Genomic DNA, 7,500 nt, shown 5'->3' on the forward strand with positions numbered 1-7,500 from the left:
TTACTTGGATAACTGTGGAAAATCTAGAGCTAATACATGCAAATTGCCAGGACCTCGCGGAACTGGTGCACTTATTAGTCAAACCAATCGCGGGTTCTCCGTGCTTTGAGTTGAAATCTGGATAATGATGCCGATCGTATGGTCTCGCACCGACGACAGATCTCGCAAATATCTGCCCTATCAACTATGGATGGTAGTATAGAGGACTACCATGGTTGCAACGGTAACGGGGAATCAGGGTTCGATTCCGGAGAGGGAGCCTGAGAAATGGCTACCACATCCAAGGAAGGCAGCAGGCGCGTAAATTACCCAATCCCGGGACGGGGAGGGTAGTGACGAGAAATAACAATATGAAACTCTTAATGATGTTTCATAATTGGAATGAGTAGAGCATAAATCCTTCTACGAGGATCAAGTGGAGGGCAAGTCTGGTGCCAGCAGCCGCGGTAATTCCAGCTCCACTAGCGTATATTAAAATTGTTGCGGTTAAAACGTTCGAAGTTGATACTTGTCCAACACAGTCCGGCTCCGCCGACCCGGTCAACCCGTGGTCGGTGGGCCAAGTCGGAATCTGGTTGCGACTCAATGGTGTGGTAGGGCACCAAGTCTGTGTCATGGTGTGCCCTTCAACGGGTGCAAGTGTAACATAGAGCTCGACCGCTCACGTTTACCTTGAACAAATTAGAGTGCTTAAAGCAGGGTGCCCAAACGCCCTAGAATAATCTTGCATGGAATAATGGAATACGACCTTGGTCTAATCTTTCATTGGTTTGTACTCAGACCGGAGGTAATGATTAACAGAAGTAGTTGGGGACACTAGTATTACGGCGCGAGAGGTGAAATTCGTAGACCGTCGTAAGACTAACTAAAGCGAAGGCATTTGTCAAGGATGCTTTCTTTAATCAAGAACGAAAGTTAGAGGATCGAAGGCGATTAGATACCGCCCTAGTTCTAACCGTAAACGATGCCAACTAGCAATTGGGAGACGCTACAACCAGGTGCTCTCAGTAGCTTCGGGAAACCAAAGTCAGGTTCCGGGGGAAGTATGGTTGCAAAGTTGAAACTTAAAGGAATTGACGGAAGGGCACCACAATGAAATGGAGCTTGCGGTTCAATTTGACTCAACACGGGAAAACTTACCAGGTCCGAACTTATGGAGGTGAGACAGATTAATAGCTCTTTCTCAAATTTAAGGGTAGTGGTGCATGGCCGTTCTTAGTTCGTGGATTGATTTGTCTGGTTAATTCCGATAACGAACGTGACTCACATATGCTAACTAGAACGCAGTCAGCGTTAATGCGTCGATGCCGATTGGAACGGGTTAGGACCTTTCGGTGGAGTATGACCTGACACCTTCGCTGTTCGTGTGCGCAAGTGCACTTACGGTACGCTGCTTAGCAGGACAATTTGTGTTTAGCAAAATGAGATCGAGCGATAACAGGTCCGTGATGCCCTTAGATGTTCTGGGCTACACGCGTGCTACAATGTGGGTAGCAGCGTGTCTCCTATTCCGAGAGGAACGGGAAATCACTCAAATACTCACTTAGTAGGGATTTATGGATTGCAATGGTCCATATGAACTCGGAACTTCTAGTAAGTGCTGGTCATCAGCCAGCGTTGAATACGTCCCTGCCCTTTGTACACACCGCCCGTCGCTACTACCGATGATTATTTAGTGAGGTCTTTGGAGATGATCGTTCGCTGGATCCTCGTGAACCGCGTCTGCTTTATCGAAGTTGACCGAACTTGATGATTTAGAGGAAGTAAAAGTCGTAACAAGGTTTCCGTAGGTGAACCTGCGGAAGGATCATTAGTGGCCAAGTGATCCTTCCAGAAGTCCGAACCTGCGGGTTGAGACTTCGGCACAAGTTGCCATATGATAATTGACGAAACACTATAGAAGTCCGAACCTGCGGGTTGAGACTTAGGCACAAGTTGCCATATGAACATTGACGAAACACTATGAAGTCCGAACCTGCGGGTTGAGACTTAGGCACAAGTTGCCTTATACATGACTTCGAACAAATACACAAGTCCGAACCTGCGGGTTGAGACTTAGGCACAAGTTGCCATATGAAAGTTGACGAAACACTAACAAGTCCGAACCTGCGGGTTGAGACTTAGGCACACGTTGCCTTATACATGACTTCGAACAAATACACAAGTCCGAACCTGCGGGTTTGAGACTTAGGCACAAGTTGCCTTATACATACATTGGCCAAATAACAGAAGTCCGAACCTGCGGGTTGAGACTTAGGCACAAGTTGCCATATTATATTCGATCAAACACTAAGTAGTCCGAACCTGCGGGTTGAGACTCAAGACCGTAACAAGATGTCACTATACAAGTCCGAACCTAAGGGGTTGAGACTTAATGCGATCTAGATACCAAGTTGACATCCAATACCTGTTGAGCAAAACCAAAGATTCCCTGTTCTCGAATGATTACACTATATAACAGGGAATCTTGAAGAAATCAAGCAAGCGTGAAACAAAAGTCATCACTTGGCATGCTCGATAGCCAACCACATGACCTTAACCTAAGAGAGCATGCAAACCACATGATACCTATAAACGATTAACCCGCCCTAGTTCAATCGTTCACCAAGTGATGACTTCAGTATGGCTAAGAGAAAAACTTTTAAATGGGAAAAACTCTAAGTCCGAACCTCCGGGTTGAGACTTCCGCGTCGGAGGTGGGCGCACCTCCTATCCGAAAGATGGTGAATCAGGGGTGTTCGATCAGCAATGGTCGGATGCCCCGTCGTAGTCCAACTATGACAATCAAAGTCAAGACCTCCGGGTTGAGACTTTCCGCGAGTACAAGCATAAAGGAACACGGACCAAGCCGTACCGAGAGAATCGGTACTAGAGCCCTCGTGGTTCTACATTGAGAGAGCCCTCGTGGTTCTCATTAGGGGCTTTATGCAAGTCGTACTCAATACTGTGGTGTGAAGTATAAAGTATAGTCTTCGCCTGGTCACGCTGCTTCGGCGGTCCTGGGTAAGATAGTTCATTCTAGCTTGCCCTATAGTGGAATTGAGGACACTTAATGCTTCGTCTTTTAGCGGCGGCTAGACTCCTCCTCACGGGGAACGAGTTGACGCACACAGCGGCGGCTTACGCACTATGGCAATCATGGATGCCTGAAGATTCCGTGAAGTTCTCCCCTGGTCCACGCTGCCTCGGCAGTCCTGGGTAAAATGGAATATTTCCAGCTTGCCCTATAGTGGAAGAGGACTATCCAACAATACAAAGTCAAGACCTCCGGGTTGAGACTTTCCGCGTCGGTGGTGTCGCGCACCGCCTATCCGAAAGATGGTGTAACAGGGGTGTTCGATCAGCAATGGTCGGATGCCCCGTCATAGTCCAACTATGACAACCAAAGTCAAGACCTCCGGGTTGAGACTTTCCGCGTCCGGAGGTACGCGTACCGCCTACCCGAAAGATGGTGTGCTTCTGGGGTATTCGATGAGTCGGATACCCCGTCGTAGTCCAACTATGACAATACAAAGTCAAGACCTCCGGGTTGAGACTTCCGCGTCGGAGGTGCGCGCACCGCCTACCCGAAAGATGATGAATCAGGGGTGTTCGATCAGCAATGGTCGGATGCCCGTCGTAGTCCAACTATGACAATCAAAGTCAAGACCTCCGGGTTGAGACTTCCGCGTCCGGAGGTACGCGTACCGCCTACCCGAAAGATGGTGAATCAGGGGTGTTCGATCAGCAATGGTCGGATGCCCCGTCGTAGTCCAACTATGACAATCAAAGTCAAGACCTCCGGGTTGAGACTTTCTGCGAGTAGTACATGCATAAGGAACACGGACCAAGCCGTACCGAGAGAATCGGTACTAGAGCCCTCGTGGTTCTACATTGAGAGAGCCCTCGTGGTTCTCATTAGGGGCTTTATGCAAGTCGTTCTCAATACTGTGGTGTGAAGTATAAAGTATAGAGTCCTCCACTGGTCCACGCTGCTCCGGCGGTCCTGGGTAAGATAGTTCATTCTAGCTTGCCCTATGTGGAAGAGGACTCAATACCCTACCTGTTGAGCTTGAAACAAAGTCATCACTTGGGCATGCTCATATTGCCATACAATATTCCATTATCTACTAATGAGCATTGCAGCTATATGATATAACCTGTAAACGATTACCCCGCCGTAGTTCAGCGCTTCAACCAAGTGATGACTTCAGTATGGCTAGTGTGGTGAAGTATAAAGTATAGTCCTCCCCTGGTCCACACTGCTTCGGCGGTCCTGGGTAAGATAGTTAGTTCTAGCTTGCCCTATGTGGAAGAGGACACCATACTTAATACTGTAGTGTAATGAACAAAGTATAGTCCTCCACTGGTCCACGCTTGCTTCGGCGGTCCTGGGTAAGATAGTTAATTCTAGCTTGCCCTATGTGGAAGAGGACACCATACTTAATACCCTACCTGTTGAGCTTGAAACAAAGTCATCACTTGGGCATGCTCTATAGCCAATCACATGACATTAACCTAAGAGAGCATGCAGCGTATTATCCCAATGCAAAGTAAACGATAGACTCGCCCTAGTTCAGTGCTTCAACCAAGTGATGACTTCAATTTGGCTAGTGTGTGAAGTATAAAGTATAGTCCTCCCCTGGTCCACACTGCTTCGGCGGTCCTGGGTAAGATAGTTAATTCTAGCTTGCCCTATGTGGAAGAGGACACCATACTTAATACTGTGGTGTAATGAACAAAGTATAGTCCTCCACTGGTCCACGCTGCTTCGGCGTCCTGGGTAAGATAGTTAGTTCTAGCTTGCCCTATGTGGAAGAGGGCATACAAGACAAAGTATAGTTCTCCCCTGGTCCACGCTGCTTCGGCGGTCCTGGGTAAGATAGTTAATTCTAGCTTGCCCTATGTGGAAGAGAGCATACATGAACCAAGAACGAAGGTTATGATCGAGGAATGATTCGACAACTAACCGATGGTATGAAATGTGAAGAATTCAAGCAAGCACACAATCAAGTCATCACTTGGGCATGCTCGATAGCCAACCCTATGACATTAACCTAGTAGAGCATGCGAAAACCAATATATATGTAAACGATGCCCCTCCCTAGTTCAGCGCTTCAACCAAGTGATGACTTCAGAATGGCTAAATCAAATCGGTTCAAAACATACCATCGGTACCCTATTGAAACACACAAGTCGATATCAAACCTCTTAATTGTGTAGTCCTCCACTGGTCCACACTGCTCCGGCGGTCCTGGGTAAGATAGTTCATTCTAGCTTGCCCTATGTGGAAGAGGGCACATTACTCAATACTGTGGTGTTATGAACAAAGTATAGTCCTCCACTGGTCCACGCTGCTTCGGCGGTCCTGGGTAAGATAGTTAGTTCTAGCTTGCCCTATGTGGAAGAGGGCATACAAGACAAAGTATAGTTCTCCCCTGGTCCACGCTGCTTCGGCGGTCCTGGGTAAGATAGTTAATTCTAGCTTGCCCTATGTGGAAGAGAGCATACATGAACCAAGAACGAAGGTTATGATCGAGGAATGATTCGACAACTAACCGATGGTATGAAATGTGAAGAATTCAAGCAAGCACACAATCAAGTCATCACTTGGGCATGCTCGATAGCCAACCTCATGACATTAACCTAGTAGAGCATGCGAAAACCAATATATATGTAAACGATGCCTCCCTAGTTCAGCGCTTCAACCAAGTGATGACTTCAGAATGGCTAAATCAAATCGGTTTCAAACCATACCATCGGTATCCTATTGAAACACACAAGTCGATATCAAACCTCATGATTGTGTAGTCCTCCATGGTCCACGCCGCTTCGGCCGTCCTGGGTAAAATGGAACATTCCAGCTTGCCCTATGTGGAAGAGGGGCACATTACTCAATACTGTGGTGTGAAGTAATAAAGTTCAGTTCTCCCCTGGTCCACGCTGCTTCGGCGGTCCTGGGTAAGATAGTTCATTCTAGCTTGCCCTATGTGGAAGAGGACACTTCATACTTCGTCTCTAAGCGGCGGCTTGACTCCTCCCTACGGGGAACGGGTTTACGCGCACAGCGGCGGCTTACGCACTATGGCAGTCATGGATGCCTTACGTTTCTATGAAAAGTGTGTTCCTCCCCTGGTCCACGCTGCTTCGGCAGTCCTGGGTAAGATAGTTAGTTCTAGCTTGCCCTATGTGGAAGAGGACACGTAGACTTACTGTGGTGTGAAGTATAAAGTTCAGTTCTCCCCTGGTCACGCCGCTTCGGCCGTCCTGGGTAAAATGGATTCATCCAGCTTGCCTTTGTGGAATGAGGACACTTTATTCTTCGTCTCTAAGCGGCGGCTTGCTCCTCCCTACGGGGAACGGGTATACGCGCACAGCGGCGGCTTACGTTATGGCAGTCATGGATGCCTTACGTTTCCATGAAAAGTGTGTTCCTCCCCTGGTCCACGCTGCTTCGGCAGTCCTGGGTAAGATAGTTAGTTCTAGCTTGCCCTATGTGGAAGAGGACACGTAGACTTACTGTGGTGTGAAGTATAAGGTTCAGTTCTCCCCTGGTCCACGCCGCTTCGGCCGTCCTGGGTAAAATGGATTCATCCAGCTTGCCCTATGTGGAATGAGGACACTTTATGCTTCGTCTCTAAGCGGCGGCTTGCTCCTCCTACGGGGAACGGGTATACGCGCACAGCGGCGGCTTACGCAAGTTAGTCACCCTCGGCAGTGGATCACTCGGCTCATGGATCGATGAAGACCGCAGCTAACTGCGCGTCATAATGTGAACTGCAGGACACATGAACATTGATAAGTTGAACGCATATTGCACGTCGTGGGAACCTACCATGATGTACAGATGACTGAGCGCTTATATTTGAGAAATGTATCGCATACATTTAACTACGCCGTGACACCCGTCACGAGACGTGCACCATGATGTTAACTAGGGTCGCGACGACCCGCTAGCATTAAAGAACCCGTGGTTTACAATATACTGGCATTGGAATTCGAAGTATTTAGAGCGTCCGTGTTCCCGCGTGAGGCGGAAGTACGAGGAGAAGGCGTGCTTGTGGTGTCTGTGGTGGTGTTTACTGATGTCTAGCTTCAGCTTATTTATTTATTTAAATAGAAGCGAAGATGTCAAAGTAGCGTCGAAGCAGCAGCGGTAGCACAAATGATTCAAGTATGGAAGTTGACCAAAGGAACACAAACAAACTAGCGTATGGGCAATGGAAGGTATCAGTGAGTTAAACCACACGCGGGCTAACAGCCCGTTAACCGAGTCCAACGGTACATATTGGACATTGAAACAAAGTAGTCGCAAGCCAGATGTGACGATAACAACCGCAAGGTACATAAGCCTCAGTTCATGTGTGACAACCCCCTGAATTTAAGCATATTAATAAGGGGAGGAAAGAAACCAACCGGGATTCCCTGAGTAGCTGCGAGCGAAACGGGAGAAGCTCAGCACGTAGGGGTGGCGGCCTGTCCGTCTATCCGATTCCGTGTACTGGTGCGTCTCACTATCCG

The 7,500-nt window shown here is 48.2% G+C and overlaps 2 non-coding genes across 2 annotated transcripts in view; both read left to right on the forward strand.

Moving 5' to 3' along the window:
- Positions 1-6,685: 6,685 nt before the first annotated feature.
- Positions 6,686-6,840, forward strand: LOC131270042 (5.8S ribosomal RNA). The gene has a single exon (XR_009179186.1). It is a non-coding gene; the product is annotated as a 5.8S ribosomal RNA (ribosomal RNA).
- Positions 6,841-7,327: 487 nt separating this feature from the next.
- The window catches only part of LOC131270043 (large subunit ribosomal RNA), a 4,084-nt gene continuing 3,911 nt past the window's right edge, over positions 7,328-7,500 (forward strand). Inside the window, exon 1 of the ribosomal RNA XR_009179187.1 lies at positions 7,328-7,500. This exon is cut by the window's right edge and continues 3,911 nt beyond it. This is a non-coding gene — a ribosomal RNA (large subunit ribosomal RNA).

Source organism: Anopheles coustani (assembly GCF_943734705.1).
Source record: "Anopheles coustani chromosome X unlocalized genomic scaffold, idAnoCousDA_361_x.2 X_unloc_129, whole genome shotgun sequence".
Taxonomy (NCBI): domain Eukaryota; kingdom Metazoa; phylum Arthropoda; class Insecta; order Diptera; family Culicidae; genus Anopheles; species Anopheles coustani.